The 17,671-nt window shown below is 40.2% G+C and overlaps 1 protein-coding gene across 2 annotated transcripts in view; it reads left to right on the top strand.

Annotated features, from left to right (window-relative positions):
* PHF14 (PHD finger protein 14) overlaps positions 1-17,671 on the top strand; it is a 277,173-nt gene that overhangs the window by 105,425 nt on the left and 154,077 nt on the right. The gene's annotated exons all lie outside the window — the stretch shown is intronic.

Below are 17,671 nucleotides of genomic sequence, written 5' to 3'. Positions count from 1 at the left end.
CCGCCGAATTGCCGCCGCAGATCGCGATTGCGATCGCGGCTTTTTTTTTGTTTTGTTTTGTTTTTGTTTGGCTGCTTGGGGCAGCCAAAACCTTGGAGCTGGCCCTGTATGGAAGCTTCTGTTAACATCAGAGACTTTCCTTTAAAGAAACCAGATAATTAGATTGAGTGTTAGCAGTGCATCCTTAATTCATTTCATTGTGCCAAGTTATCATAGAGCAGTGATACTCAGACCTCAGTGGTTCAGGAGTCAAATTAGCAATCAACATTACCCGAAAGAGCTACAGTATTGTTGTACAGTGAATGTATTGTTTCATTTACTATAGTACTATCTATTCATATTTAAACAGTACAACAGGGGAAATATTTAGTTTTATATATATATATATATATTATTCTCACAGCAAATAAGTTAATAACTTAGTGCAAGCTGATAACATAATTGGTTAATAACATAGTAAAAGCATCCTGACTGGTTAATAATTAATTCACACAGTGTTTTAATATCATGTACTGCAAAGAGCAGCAAGAGACACATTAGAGAGCCTCTTGCGGCTCACGAACCTCAGTCTGAGTATCCCTGTCATAGAGCATAAGGTACAGAAAATCACATACTTTGTTACTGAAGTAGAACTATGATGTTACTACTACTACAAGAATAGAGAAGGCTTCAGCGTTTGTTTTCTCAAGACATTGTTCTGTTTCCACAGCAGTAGACAGTTCCATCTAAATCCAAACAGTTTTGTCTGAAAAGTAATCTGAACATTGCCAGTTTCAGTGTCCCTCTAATTACATCCATTTTTTCATGGGAAAAGAGGTTCTTTCAGATGAGACCTTAAAAATCAAGGATTTGTCTGTTCTGCATGGACATTTAAAGCTCACTTTCATTTTCTATCATAGCTGAGTTTTGCCCTGTTATAAATAGTGAAATTCCAGTTTGCAACCATGTTGTCAAATGTGCTGTGCTTGTTGATAGCCTTGCTCCATCCTCAATCCTGAACATGGCTTCTTTTAGGTCCTGAAGTGACTCCTGGGTAATGGAGATCTGTCTAAAGGTTTGAAAAGCATTTTGTGAATTTCTGTGATGAGAGGCATTATATCAATGTAAGAGGCTGTTCTTTACTCTCCATTTTCTTTTGTTTTTTTTTTTTTTTTTTTTTTTTTTGTTATTAGGGCAAACTTTTTCTCTTTTAATGTAGATTTTTGTTTGAATTTGTGTCCTCGGCTGTACTGTGTGTGTGCAAGCCATGATTGTATGTATGTCCATAATGTATAATTGTACTCAGAACAGATATTGTCCCTTATGTTAATTTAACATGCTGATGATATTCAAATTGACATGCAGTCTCTCTCTTTGCTTATTTAAAACTCATCAGCACGATTTTTCTTCCACTATTTAGATGTTAGCCCTTGGGACAGTGTTTCAACACCTGGCACTTCTTAATAGAATATCTTTTTAATTAAAATAAAAATCATGCATTATATTTTAATTAAAACTTGCATCATAAAATGTTTATCCATTGCCATTTTAGTTCATCCCACATTGCCTTTGGGAATATCTGCTAATAAAATAGGGTAATTTAAACACTTACATTTTTTCTTAATTAAAAAAATATAGTGTCTGGTCCTCTGACACCTCACCTAAATGGAGATTGTGTCCCTATTTCAAAAGAGTGGTTCTTTTGTTTTGTTTTTAAGAACTCTAATTGAAGAAAAAATAGTATGATATAGAAAGTAATATTTTACTTGTAAAACCAATATGAGTGAAGTCATAGATACATCTTGCTACAATCATACTACCTTGTGCTAAGATTCTGTGACATTTTCCAAGCCAATCAAGATTGGGCAAGGTCAGTGCTTGATTGGGACAAAAAGTGTCTCTGTGTAGATGGTGCTTGTTTGCAATTAACATTGGGTGATGGCTTTTGTAGTTCTTATCAGTGAAAGTTCTTATCAGTGAAAATTCATTTGAAATAAATGTGATTTAAAATTTCAGTGTTCTAAAGATGTATGTACTGTTAAAAGTTTAGTATTTCAGATATAAATGCCCAAAAGCTTATTTTAGTGTTGTTTTTTCAAGGTCAGTTATCCAGAAAGACAAAGTGTTTTTGAAGATTGTGAAATCTAATGGAAAAACAATGATAATGTAATAGCTCCTTTAACACAGCTTTCTTTGTTACCCTATGCATTACATATCACATAGCACATATGTAGGTGTTCAATGTTAAAAAGCAATTTATTTAGTTACCATTATTATCAAGTACATAACATTAATATTGACCAACCTCAGTCACCTTTCTGGTTAAGTTAATGTTATTTTAAAAGTTACTATCAATTTGAAATCTAGTCAGTTTTAAAAAAGTTAAATGTAGTTTCTGTGCTACCCTCACCCTTGAGTTCTCTGCCATTTTTTATGGTTGCAGCATTTTTCCTGTTTTGTGTACGTTTTTTCTCTCGTGTCTTTTGAAAGACTGACACAAACTGGGGAAGCTAAGACCCCAACATTGAAGTGCTGTCACACAGAAATAACTTTACACAGCTGAGTAGTCTTGCATGATATTTGGGACTATGCACCAGGCTAAAATTACCAGAGTGCATAAGTGTCTGCAGGATCAGGACCTAACTGGAGATGGAAAGCAATGAAACTGGCTGTCAAATGTGAAAAGTAAATATACTGTACAAATAGTTTTTTTCCTCTGATCTTTTCATTTATGATAACCTTAGATATTGTTTGTAACAATTGTAGGTGACAAATTCTGCCAGAAGAGATTTTTAAGTGGCCCGTATGCTTTTAAATACACTGTTACCTCGATATAACATGAATTCGGATATAACGCAGTAAAGCAGTGCTCCGGGGGGGGGGGGGGGAGGCTGCGCACTCCGGTGGATCAAAGCAAGTTCAATATAACGCGGTTTCACCTATAACGCGGTAAGATTTTTTTGGCTCCTGAGGACAGCGTTATATCGAGGTAGAGGTATATTTGTTATTTCAAGGCTTGATCCTTTAAACACCTTAACAGTATGCTAGTAGAGTTAGGGTTAGGTGATTAGTTTTGTAAACTTTGGGGCAGGGATTGTTTTCCTTTTGTATGTATTTTTGTAAATTTTGGAAACTACTAATAAGAAGAAATAATTCAAAATGGCAAGAACACCTCTTACAAAGAAATGTTAATCTGGGTATTTAATTGTATTTTATTTAACTGTTGAATGTTATTTTTAAATATTATATCAAATGGTTTTGGATTTGTTCTAGTTTGGTTCATAATGTGTTAGAAATATATGAACACTGAATATTAAATCTTTCATTTCAGTTTGATTTTGTTTCATTACATTTGACTTTTTTATACATTCTGTGTTTCGATTATAAGCATTTTATGACAGGAATCTTTTTTTCTTGTCTGTGAAGTGCGTAGTACTCTTTCTGATAGATTTTTTTTGTATGAAAATATACCTATATTAAAAGATAATTATATAGGTTCCTAGGTCAAGTGCTCGAAATTAGGAAATGCAAGATTTAAGGTTTCCCGTGCAACCTTAATTCTGCCCCATGTGTGTCCATCTTGTATGTTCAATGAAACAAAGGTTCTGTGGGGGAAAAATGGTATATGATCATGTAATTAAAGACTTTTGTAAAGCATATGCCCAAGACAGCAGAATTAAGGCTGCATTTCCTAACTTTCAAATATTTGATTTCAGAAATTAAATAACCTTTTTACATAATTTTTTGTATGTTATTTCCCAGTACTTTTTAAAAGATTAAAACAAACTATTATGTAGAACTGTAACAGCCCGTCCCAATTATGCATCATAAGGAGGGACTGAATCTTAAACCTTCAGTACTTCAGCATAGACCTCTGCCACTTGAGCAACAGGACTAACTACACTAGCTAGCTGGCATCAGCAGAAGGCTGTTGTATACAGAGGAGTATAAAAGGGTGGGCCATGTCCTGGATCATGGGGCGCCCAGGTACCAGTTCCTCCTATAATAGCTAAGACCACAGTCCTGTGATTGGTTCTGCTTGGTCACAACCCTGTACCCTCCCAGAGCTCCCTTGAAATTAATTAATATTCCATGCAGAGATCTGACTGTGCAGAGGAGTTTGCAGGATCAGGGCCTAAAGTAAGAAAAGGAAATTAAGTTGGAGTACTGGAACTGAAATTATTAATGAATTAATCTACAAGCTGTGAATTTTGGGATTTCATAGGAATTCTAAGCATGAATAATTCATTAGCTTTTTCTGTGCTCAACTTTCTCTGTGTTCTGTATATATTTGATTTTACTGACTTTGCATTAGCTCCTTATTCTGGGAGTATGTGTACATGTATTGGGATCAGAAATTGTTTTTATGGTGGTTTACATATTACTCAAATGTTAAATGTTATCTTCATTTTTCAAACAACTGCAGCAGCAATGAAGGGTTCTGTTTTTGGAGCTTATCTGCTTTAGGCAATTGAAATTGAATCTGTCCTGTGATCCGGTTATCCCCTGCTAATGAGCTCCAAAGAGAGAGAAATCTGCTCTTTTTCTGTAAGTGAAGGTTACCTCAGCTATATGAACTCATTGCCATATTGATCTGCACAGTTGGGTTTGATTGCTAATGAGAGATGTGACTTGTAACTAACCCTTTTACCCACTGCTTGTTATTTTGCTAATTCTTCTAGCAGGTTGTGTACATATATTGAAATAAAATAAATAAATAAGAAGTAAAATATGAAATGGCATGCAAAACATTTTACTTTGAAAAATGATATCCTATGATTTTAACATATTGTAGGAACAAGTTGCAAAATACAATGCAATAAAGTAAAAATAAACTACATTGATATCTATTTCCAGATGACACCCTAGAAGTAGAAAATGCAATTTGATAGCAGAAATATGTGTTTACCATATTGTCTACATTTGTGTTTTCAAGTGTCATCATGTGTGTAAAGACTTGCCTACACAGATATGATAGGATCTCACCAACATTTTCTGCAAAGATAAATCATGTCTCACTCATATATTAGAATTCTTTGAATATATCAATAAAGTAATGGATAAAGATGAACCAGTTGAAATTCTTTTAAACGTTCAAAAAGCCTTTTATCAGGTCCCTCAGAAGAGGCTACTAAAGAAATGAAATAGTAATAGCATGAGAGGTAAATATTGTCATGGTTTGAAAACTGGCTAAGAGATAGGAAACAGAATAGGAATGAATGGTCAGTTTTCCTTGTGACAAATTAACAGTGGCGTGGTTCCATATTTCCTCCAAGTTTCATACTGGGTTCAGTGTACTTTAATCTGTTTATAAATAATCTAGAAAGGAGGATAGGCAGCAAGTTAGCAACTTGTGCAGATGATACAGTTATTTAGGTTGGCAGAGTCCAGGGAAGACTATGAGGAACTTAACTAAATTAGGTGAGTGTGCAACATAGTGGCTAATGAAGTTCAACATTAATAAATGTAAAATAATGTATATTGGAGGGGAAAATATGAACTACTTATACGCCTGGTAAGTTTTTAAATTAACTGAAGAACTCTGAAAAGGGACCTTGGCATTACTGTGGACAATTTACTGTTCAATGTACAGCTGCAGTCAAAAAAATAAATGGCTAAGATGTATAAGGAAAGATGGAAGATATAAGATGGAAAATAGAACAGAAAATATTAAAAATATAGAATCATAGAAATGTTGTGCAGGATGCTCAAGACATCATCAAATCCAGCCCCCTACACTGAGGCAGAGCCAAGTACACCTACACCAGAGGTTCTCAAACTTTTTGTTATTGATGGACCCATTTTCAAATGCAATATTAATCATGGACCCCCCAAATGAGAAACTGTTTGACAAAAGTATATGTGTACATCATAGAACACGTACTGTTAGTAATGCTTTAATAAAAAGAGTATAAGAGTACTTACAAATATGAATGAGATGGAGAAGCAAGAGATGTGCCTGCTTCTTACTGGAGAGTCTATCTATGCTTGGTGTGATGGCTGTCAAGGAAACTTGTAAATCATTCTCCACTTCCAGTTGGGACCTGAACCTTGTCTTCATAGCTGTCATGGCAGAGAATGATGCATCACATATATATGTTGTTGGGAAAGGCAGCAGCACTTTCATTGCTTCTATAACTAAAAGTGGGTACACTGCAGCAACAGTTGGCCAAAATTGGCAAGGTGTCTGTTCCTGAAACTTAATTTTCCGTGTGTGGTCACAGGATAGTTCGAGCAGTACCTGTTCTGCTTTTCCACTCAAACAGCAAAATGACATAGCAAAAGTTGAGAACGGATCCCGAACCCGTCATATTCCTCCACGTTTATATTTTTTTAAAGTGAAAAGTACTCTGCCAAAGCCGGTTACAGTGTGTTACAATTACCCGTGGGTTAATGGTTCGTATTGTTGCCACACCACCACTCCTTTTGCTTGTCATAGCAATAGCACCGTCTGTGCAAACAGCAACACATTTTTCCTAATTCAGCTATTTATCTTTCATGAAATCATTCAATAATTTGAATATTTCCTGATCTGTTGTCTGTTCTGGTTGCTCCTGACAAAAATGAAAATCTTCAAAAATTTCCCCCAGCCAAGCATAACGAACAAAAACTAATAATTGTGCTGCTTTAGCAACATCAGTTGTCTCATAGAGGTGAATTGCAAACTATTCACTTGTACGTAGCCTTTCAGTTATTTGGCATTTTACATCATTTGAAAGCTCTTCAATTCTCCTACTAACTGCGTACTTAAAAAGTGATATAGCATTAAGTTTCTTTGCTGCATCTTCACTTACCATCACTTTGCACATTTCTATAGCAGCTGGAAGAATCAGTTCTTCTCCAATGGTATGGGATGTTTTACTCTTCGCAATCCAAAGTGATGTTAGGAAAAATGCTTTCAGAGCCTTTTCTGGAACCAATATTATGTTTGTCATCTGAATTTTCTGTCAATTGCATTCTTTCTTTCATTGAAAAAAGTCTCTGGATTTATCTTTATACTCCAGATGCCTTGTTGTGAGATGTCATTTCAACTTTGCAGGTTTCATTGCTTTGTTTGAAAGGATTTGTAAGCATACAATAAATTGCGGTCATCCATCACTAAATTCCATAAAACCAAAATCAATATAACTTTCGTCAAACTTTCTGTTCTTCATTTGTTTCTTACTACTTGACTCTGCATTGTCCATGGCTTCAGCACAACTAGAAGTACTAGTATGAGGATGTTTTAAAAATATATCCATTTTCAATGTAATTTGCTCACACACTGTAAAAACATATTCCACTTCCACCCACCAATGACGTATCAGTCATCAAAAAACCAGATGTCACTTCTGATTTGCTGTTGCAAAGCAGTGAGATTTTTTTACATTGATGCTTATGCTATGTGAATATTACGGTAGCGTTCACGCACCATGGAGTATGTTATGTAAACAGAAATAGTAGATTTATCTGTTTTAATCGTTAGGCAATGCAGACGTGAAATGAGATTTTTTTTTTTTTTTTTGTAATATTTTGCAGAGCTGTGCAGTCTGTAAGGACCCATGGGGTCTGTAGATCCCAATTTTAATACAGTTGATCTAGAACATCCCTGAACAGTACTGCTTATCGAACCTGTTCTTAGAAATCTCCAGTGATGGGACTTTCACCACTTCCCTTGGAAGCCTATTGCAGAACTTAACTAGTCTTACAGTTAAGTTTTTCCTAATATCTAACCTTAATCTCTCTTGCTGCAGATTAAACCCATTTCTTCTTGTCCTACTTTCAATGGTCACAAAGAACAATTGATCACCACTCTCTTTGTAACAGACCTCAAATTATTTGAAGACTGTGACCAGGTTCCTCAGTCTTCTTTTCTGAAGACTAAACATGCCCGTTTCTTTAAAACTTTTTCTCATAGGTCAGGTTTTCTAAACCTTTTAGCATTTTTGTTGTTCGTCTCTGGACACTCTCCAATTTGTTCACGTCTTTCCTAAATCGTGGCAGCCAGAATTGGACACAGTATATAAATCAATGGTACACCTTTATGTAGAATACTGTGTCCTGGACTGATCACCCACTCTTTAAAAGAATATGGCAGAGTTAGAGGGGTACAGAGAAGGGTGACATTATAAGGGGCATGGACAAACTGCAATATGAAGAGAGATTGTTTGCTTTAGAAATGAGTTAAATGAGGGGGCATGATAAAAGTATATAAAATAATGAATGGTATCAGGAAGTAGGTCAGGAGCTTCTGTTCTCCTAGTTTCATAAAATAAGAACAAAGGAATGGTAAATCTAATTGAAAGGTAGCAGACTCAAAATGGATAGAAGGAATTATTTTTTCACATGTGTGACTAGACTGTGGAACTCACTGCCAAAGGATGTCATTGAGGATGTGCAAGGATGGATTAGAATGATCAGTTCACTTAGCCTTAGCAGTGTTTGGTACTGCAGAAATAATACTCATTTTAAAAAAAAAGCACAGAAAACTTGTTTTTCTTCTTTGAGTCATGTCCCTATGGGTGCTCTGCTGCACTCGTGTCCCTGCGCTGCTGATCAGAGAACTTTGCTGTTAGGCCTGCACAGGCATTGTCTCTCCTGGTGCCCCAGGCTAAGACCCCCACCCCCGCTCAGTTCCGTCTTAGCCGCTTCTGGCTACAGATGGAGCCATTAGATTTCCATTTGCGATGATTAACTTCTTTAGCATTTTTAGTAGTTAGTCAGTCTCCTTAGTCTTGGACTTTGTCTACACTAGCACTTCTGTTGGCAAAACTTTTGTTGGTCAGGGTGTGAAAAAACACCCTCCAACCAACATAAGTTTCACCGACAGAAGCGCCGGTGTGGACAGTACTATGTCGGCAGGAAATGCTCTCCTGCCAACATAGCTACCGTTGCTCATTGGGGGTGCTTTAATTATGCCGACGGGAGAGCTCTCTCCCACTGGCATAGAGAGGCTACGCAGGAGACCTTACGGTGGCACAGATGCAGCGGTAAAATGGACATAGCCTTAGTGTAGTCTTTTCTTTATTCTTCTCTACCCCAATCAAAAAAAAAAAACTTAAATTTTTCCCCTTTTCCCCTCAACGGGGCATGCCTGGTTCACTAGGCTTCAAGAAGTGCCTCTCCTGCAAAGAGGCACTGTGGCAGACAATCACTCTTGTTGCATACGCTCCCTTGGGGAAAGCCACATTCCACAGAAGTGTGATCTCTGCCAGCAGCTTAGACTCAGGTCTCAAAAGGACAGGGAGTTGCTACAGAAGATCATCTTCATTGAGGCAGCCCACCAACCCTCCCTAGACCTGTGCTGAGAATCACTTAGCAGACATGAGTTTTCCCCATGGTCCTCAACATCCAAGGATTGTGGGTTGAAGAAATCAGCTGCAGACCGCTCTTGTAAGTCATTGAAAAAGAAAGCGGGAAGTCCCTAGAATGCCGAGCTAGCCGCAAAAGATTTCCAGTGAGACAGTCCCAACCTGGTACCCATGGCTCATGAAGATCTGGAGTGGCAGGTACTGTTGATGCACCTAAGGACTTGATGGGGACAGGCACTGAGTCAATGATACCCACTCACAAAAATAGGAATGAACAGCACTCCAATAAGAAGACACTGCTGGTACGTTATGTACCTTCAGCACCATCATTAACGTCCCGTCTGATACTGGAGCGGTCGGTATGGGTGAGATCCCCAGCACTCTCCGTACCACCACTGGGTCAGTCGACACCCCTGGAATTCCAACACTAAAGATGTCCAGGTATCTGACGTACCGGAGTCTCCCCTTCTCAGCACTGGGACCTCGGCACTGAGTCTCCTCCTAGTGCAGGAGTCTTCTTCAGTACCCTGCCACACACCCCAACTTTTGAGTGAGTAGTCGAACAATGAGCTAGAGAAGACCATTTCCTACTCCTCCTCTCATGTGCCATGTGGTGCCCACTATGAAGAGGCTCCTTGAGTACACCTTGGTAGGCCAGCCACGGGCACTGCCACCAGCCTCTGTTCCATTGCCCCAATGGCCGTACTGGGATCCCTGGGCTGCATATCATCCCCCACGTCTCGAGCTCCCAGCCTTTCTCTTGAGCCCCTGAGACGTTCCCCTCTGCTATGGTGTCTAGAACCTTGGAACCCCCAGAGGAGATTGCTGAGGAGCAGGAGAGTGGAATCAAGGAAGAGTTGACTCCGAGGACCAACATATCCTCCTCCTCCCCAGATGAGGCTGCCATGTCCCCGCCACCATCCCTAACCGATGATTTCCGGCTTTTCCAGGAATTGGCAAAAAGGATTGCAGATACCCTTGGAGGAAGTCAAGGACACCCATCACAAACTCCTTGTCATGTTACACTCTTCCTCGACCTCTAAAATAGCCCTCTCCATCAACAAGGTTCTCCTGCAAAAACCATATGGCAGACCCCAGCATCAGTGATGCCTACTTGTAAGTGGGCTGATAAAAAAATATTATGTTCTGGCTAGGGAGACGGAATTTCTTTTTTCCCACCTTCCCTCCAAATCCATAGTCATGGACATGGTAAACTCCTGGGGCCGTCAGCACCAAATGCAATCCACCCCCTATGATAGGGATTGCAAGCGCTTGAACTTCTTTGGAAGGAAAGCCTATTCCTCAGCCATGCTTCAGTTTCGAAACACCAATTATCATGCCTTAACGGCGAAGTACAACTATGTTAACTATTGGCAACTTTCAGAGGGGTAGCCGTGTTAGTCTGGATCTGTAAAAAGCAACAGAGAGTCCTGTGGCACCTTTAAGACTAACAGATGTATTAGAGCATCTGACGAAGTGGGCATTCACCCACGAAAGCTTATGCTCCAATACATCTGTTAGTCTTAAAGGTGCCACAGGACTCTCTGTTGCTATTGGCAACTTGACAACTTTATTGATCAGCTTCCAGAGTCACAGCATGGCCAGTTCAAAGTTATCATACAGGAAGGACAATGGGTAGCCAAAACAGCGCTAAAGTCTTCCCTTGAGGCAGCTGACGCTGTGGCCTGGAACATCTCCCTGGCAGTGCTTATGCGACTTGGATCGTGGTTACACCTTTCCGGTTTCCCTAAAGAGGTGCAATCGACTGTTGAAGACCTTCCCTTTGAAATCACCAAACTCTTTGTGGAGAAAACGGGTGTTTCTCTCCATACCCTTAAAAATGCCAGGGCCACTCTCTGCTCAGTTAGGGATCTACATGCCTGGACAACAGAGAAAATTTAGTCTGAAGTCCCAGTGCAGATGCATCTCGCAATACTCGGCTCAGCGCTTTTATGAACCTCAGCGCTTTTATGAACTAGGTTCCCTGTGCGCAAATCATCAGCCCACAGCCTTCCACATCACACTCAACCCAGAGACTCCCTAAGTGGGTCTCAGGTTGCATTAGCCAACATTATCAGATAATATTCACATGCACTCCATGAAGTTGATCTCATCTATCGCCTTCTTCAAGAATGTCCCTATCTCAGAAATCTGTAGAGCGGCGACGTGGGCATACCTTCGCAGAACACTGTGCGATTACTGTGGATTCTGCCTCTGATGCCATCTACAGCTCCACAGTACTGTTATCTGTAACTGACCTGACGCTGAAGCCCCAGCCCTCTGATAGGTATATTGCTCAGGAGTCACCTAGAGTGGAGCACCCATAGGGACACTTCTACTTTGGAGTTTTTGTCAGTGACTCTATGGGTGAAGGAACTGAGGGAGGTTAGCCCATGTGTGCTGGCTAAGCTCGTGGCGGGGCATGAGGAGAGGCAGCACATGTGCAGGCCTGATGGACACTACTACCAAAGTTTTCCGATCAGCAGCGCAGAGATGCAGCCTCACCTACAATGGAGCACCCTATGGACACATGTCTCGAAGAACCATCGTTACTACACAAGGTGAGTAAATTCTTGTCGCTCAAGTGACAAGATCGAGTTCTGAATACACACAGAGAGCAGATCTATTGAGTATGCTGGCATTTCTACATACTCTTTTTCAGAACAGAACTATTTTACGAGTGGAGAACTTAAAAATACAGAACAATTTTTATTTAAAACTTAAATTATTTTTCCTTATTAAGAGAGGACACCAGGACAAGGGAGGCTTGAAATTTCTAGCTTCCTCTGATTTTAAGTAACAGTACAGGAACATAATTGCTATATCAATCAAACCAGTGGTCCATATGGTCCCATGTCTTTTCTCTAACAATGGCCAGTTTCAGATGCTTCAGAAGTGCAAGAAACCACGAAGTTGGGAACTATGGAATAAAATGTTCATAAAACAATGTTTCTTCATTACTCAGTCAGTGTTGGCTTATTCCCTGAAGTTTGAGGATTTGTACCTTTTTCAAAACTTTTTTAAAAGTCTTACTTATGTAACTCTGGATTTTTTAATTTTCCATATAAATGACCAGATCTTTTTTTAATCCTGCTTTGTATGGTAACAAAGCAGTTTCAGTTGGAGTAGTAACAAAGGGTATCAGTTTGTTTTCCCCACGTGTAACTATTGAATCACTGAACCAATTTTGTATAAACATATTTCCGTAGATGATTTACTTTCGGACTGAGACAAAGCATGAAAAATTACAACCAAAGAGTTATTTGAGAAAGTTAGGAGCAACTGAAATCTTTTCTCAGTCTCTACTATCTAATTTGTTATCAATGAATGTTTGGTTACTTGGTGATATAGGTGTGACCTCTTGATGCCAACGGTCGGGGGCACAGGGATCCCTGGGTTCACCAAAAGAATGCCATGTACGATCTCTAATAAAAGCCTGTGTTACACTGGTCAATCATAATCATTGTGAGATGTATATATAGAAAATATGTGAAGTTGTGTATATATACTACAAATCATGTTCTCTAGGTCTGCAAGTTAAGAGAGAGATACTTTTCTTACTCTGGCTGGTTATATGCAAATTGAGTATTGTATCTTTCACAATGAATGCCCATTTACAGTGTGAGCAAAATGCTAATCAATAGATTATGTGGGCTGGAGGAAAAAAACAAAAGCAGCAGGAGTTATATTGTTCAGGGGTGAAACTTTTAAGTGAACTTTTGAAACTATATCTAGGGTACAGATGAATCCCCCAGGTGTTCCTTCAATCTGTGAGGACAGCCTGCCAGCAGGCTTGATTTTATGAGAAGGTGTCTCAACCAAACTGGTTGAAAATGTTGCGGGGAAAAACTGGGGATAAGCCATCTTGTAGTAGATAGAGGAATGGATTGTTTGTTAGGTTTAGTCTCTAGGAATCGTGTTATGATTTTGTTTTATATGTAACTGTTTGTTTCCTATATGCTTACTCACAGTTTTTTGAATCCCTGTTCTTTAATTGTAAATTTATTCTTGTTTTCACTATCTCTGTATATCTCTATAATCTCAGTATTATGTATTAAGCAGAGTGGTGATCCTAAGTTGACTCTTAGAAGCTGATATGTACTATTATTTTGGGAACAGTGTCTATAAGAGTTCTGTGGAACAGGGGCCGAGCACTCCAAATGGATTCTCAGAGAACTCGGGGTGTTGGTGCGTGTCTATCGCTAACCTGTACAGAGAGGGCAAGACCTATGGAGGCCTGGAAGGTGCTGTCTGTGTTGCCTGAGGCTGGTAGTTTCAGGGAGTTGATCCACAGCAGGCACAGACAAGGCTCACTCATGCTAAAGGCAAGTGGTGGTGAGGTGCCTCACAACCCTGAGTACCCCAGGAAGCATCACAATAGGACTTGTCTACACTTGTGGCGGCATGTAGGGTACATATAGCTACGCGCTGCAGTGAAAGGCAGGCTGCATCCACACTGTGGTATGTAGCTACACATGGCAATGAAAGACTCTGGCACGAGGGAGGCAGCAGGTAAAGGCTTCAGCAGAAAGCAGCCACTAGATCCTTTCCCCACTGCTGGAGCCTGTCTCTGCGGCTGGAGTCTTTCACTACAGAGGGGAAAGACTTTGGCAGTGGGAGACAGTGGGACACTACACTGCTAAAAATAGCAGTGTAATGTGGGAAAGCCTGCTTGGGCTTGTAGGAAGATGTGCAGGGTATATTCCCTAAGGTTCTGGTGTGTCTGTAGTCTACTCACCTAACCAGTGCTCACTGTCTACACTGCTATCCCTATGCTAGCTGGATGTGCAGTGTCTGTGCTCTACCCGCCACCATAAGTGTACCAGGGGTCTCAAACACAAGGGCCGCATGCGGCCTGCGGAGCTCTTCCCTGCGGCCTGCCAAGCTCCCCGCACCTCCCCCCCCCCAGTTACTTCCTATCGCCGCCAAACTCCCCTCACCCCCGCCCCCCCCCCGAGTTATTTTATGTGGCAGCTAAGCTCCCCGCGCACTGCTCCCCAATGTTTGGGGCCGGGTCTCTCCCCCGGCCCCACCTGCTGCCCCCACGCACCTCCCCCGAGTGTCCCCCGGGCTCACTTGCTGCCCCCTCACTGCCCGGAGCCTGCAGCTCACGCTGGCTCTGCTCCGCTCTGCCAGCTTCCGGCATCACCTGCCGCCGCAGGGTCCTAGTGCCCCCCTCCACTATGGGCAGGGCAGGCTGCCCTTCCCCTGCTCTTCTGCCCTAGTCCTGAGCCTCTCCAATGCCCCGAGCCTCTCCAATGCCCCAAACCCCTCATCCCCAGCCCCACAGCCCTCACACCTGCACCCCCTCCTATTCCCAAACTCCATCCCAGAGCGTGCACCCCCACTCCCTACCCCAGCCCGGAGCCTGCACCCAGCACCCAAACTCCATCCCAGAGCCTGCACCCCAGACCCCCTCTCCCATCCAAACTCCCTCCCAGAGCCTTAAGCAGGTGGGGGCAGAGTTTGGGGGGGCATGTTCTGGGCACCACCAAAATTTCTACAAACCTGCCACCCCTGAAAGAGGCAGAGCAGGGGTGGAGTGGTGGTGCAGCCCAGTGCAGTGCGGGGGCTTTACTGAGTATATATTTTATTAAAACCGCTTGGAGGAGGAGGTGGAGAAGAGATGGGGCAGAGGCAGGGCCTCATGGAAGGGGTGGAGTGGGGGCGGGGCCAGAGGCAGCGAGGGGGGGTGTCAGTGATGCGGCCCTCGGGCCAATGCACTAGTCCTCATGTGGCCCTCGTGGTCATTTGAGTTTGAGACCCCTGGTGTAGACCTACTCATAGGACTCAGATATTCTAACCCACTCTCCTGCAGTGCTGTAATACAGTTGCATTAACTAGCTAACCAGCAGTGTATCAAGACATTCTTTTTAACATTTGTGGTTGATTATTGGAATGATCCCTGAATTTCTCAGCTTCATTTTCTTTTCTTGTTTTCTAGAAAGGGTTTTTGGGGGCGATGAGGGGAAGGGTGTTGTTCAGCTTGTGCCAGTTGTTTAGCACATGAAGGTTACAGTTAATACTGTGGTTTAAGAGAGATAAATGTAGTGACTCTCTCAAGGTGGACTTCTGTGTGTGACTTGCTTACTTGATTTGAAACCTCAAAATTTGTTGCTGTAGAGATCACCGAAACCTCTTATGTTTTATTATAGTATGTTTTTTTCCCCTTAGCACTGTTAGTATAAACTAAATTAAATTAATTATATTCTACAGTCAATTGGCAATCCTGGAATAGTTTTCACTTTTGGTGATAACCATTCCATCTGTTCTGTGCTAGTAGCCAATGAAAACAGATGGTATTAAATTCACATTGTTTAAATATGTTGAATATTTTCTGTTTTATATTCTGAGTGCTTTAATCTATGATTTGTTTTCAGTACTTTGTTTCATAATTTTAAAAGATATTTGTCTAATCTTTCCATATGTATTTGTGAATGTTGATATATAGTTAATGCTGCAGCTTTATGAACATCTGCCAGATAGTTATTGGCATCGCTCTCTCCATGCACTTCAGTCCACATACATCGAAAGCTGTTCAATTTGACAAAAGGTTTTGGGGGTTTGACTTAGTTGTCCTACTTAACATTGAACAGTTTTAGTTTCCCCAGTACAGAAACATTTCCTTCACTTAAATATGAATTAGATTTAGAGAGATGCAACTAATAGTAACATGCCTGTTAATTTTTGGCATTTATTTGTTTAAATGTTAATTCGTTCTGAGTAAATGAAGAGACAATGCATATGCATAGTATTATCAAAAGAATTTTTATTTCCTATTAATTGCAGATCTTTGGTATTAAATTGTAATATCCTTGGAGTATAAAGAAAATATATAATAAAATTGTGTGCATAATATACTCGTGCAGACAGTTAATGGTGTTATACATATCGTTATGTGTATAAAAGAAAATCCAAAAGATTAGGATGGTTATGGAATGTAAAACCTTATTATTTATTGTTACGCACAAAAAATAGGTATATATGTATGTTTTGTGTGTATTAAAATAATCAGGTCAAGATTTTCAAAAATAGAGGCCTAAAGTTAGGCTTCTACATTCATATTCAGGAACCTAAATAATGTTTCTCTCACTGTTGAGTTTTAGCAGCATCCATTGACCTCACTGAGTGCTCTTCACTTTTGAACATTGGGAAGATGCCCAGATATGGATTTTGAGCCTAACTCTAGCCCCCTCCCTATTTAAAATTTTGGTCCAAGCTTTTATATTCTATAAGCATTTCATTTTTTTCACATTTCTTAATCAGATTATGGAGTGGGAGTGGAAGGTGAGGAAATATTAATAAAACAGTGATTCGTATTCATTGATGCCCCAAACCCCTCATCCCCAGCCCCACAGCCCTCACACCTGCACCCCCTCCTATTCCCAAACTCCATCCCAGAGCGTGCACCCCCACCCCCTGATTAAAGTTGGTCTTTCTTTCTTTCTTTCTTTTAAAATTGTTTACCACAGCAGCTGTTCTTGTCATGACATGGCACACCTGTTGTAAGCATTTCCACAGTAGATCTGTGCTAGCACAGCACTTTGATCTTTTATATTTGTAGACGGAATAATGTGTCCTGCTTTATTTTTACCCTTTTATGCACAAGCAATGTTTCCCCAGTTCCTTCGGGGACAAAATGCTTAAAATTTCCTAGCATGTCAAGATTGGGACACTTAAAACTGTCCAGGGGTACAAGGTGATGTCTACATTAAACTTCAGATTTTCATCATTTTAATACTTAGTTATGTCTCAAAAGCTTTCAATTTTCGGCGTGTGTTCTGGCCCTCTTCTCATGAAGGGTAGGTGAATTAGATAAGTAAATGTGTTGATCTTGGCTCTGCCTATAAAAGATATTGGATAGCATCATAGAGTATGGATTTCTCTGCTCAAATGAAGCAGAGGGGGAACTGAAATAATTTTCTAGAGGGGGCAAAGATTTGAGGTTAGGTTTAAAGTGCTTTACAGGACATTGTATGCAGATAAATAACAGTACAGTATCTTGATTAGAGCTAGTGGATCTTGTATAGCACTTGCATACATGCTTGAGGAATTGGACTCTACTCTTACAAATAGTTTGTTCCCATATATGTGTAAATTATATATTTGTTAGGTTGCAATGGTCTATAGAAGGTTTTCTGTATTTTTCTAGAATATATCTGAGAAGAAAACCATTGAAATTTATTTTCCTGGAACAAGAATCCACACCTCCAATCCAATACATTAAATAAATGTAATCACACAACTCTTTTGATGTTGCTGTGTATTGAATAGTTTCGAAAAGACTAAGGAAAGTGCTCGAATGTTTACGATTGTAGTTATCTTTGCATTCGTTCAATAGTTTACTTTCTAACAAATTTCTGCAGATATTTCTCTTGTGAACAGTAGATTAATTGTAAAGA

This window comes from Terrapene carolina, unplaced genomic scaffold (genome assembly GCF_002925995.2).
Source record: "Terrapene carolina triunguis isolate 2854851 unplaced genomic scaffold, T_m_triunguis-2.0 Scaffold84, whole genome shotgun sequence".
Taxonomy (NCBI): Eukaryota; Metazoa; Chordata; order Testudines; family Emydidae; genus Terrapene; species Terrapene triunguis.
This window is presented reverse-complemented; position numbering and strand designations above follow the sequence as displayed.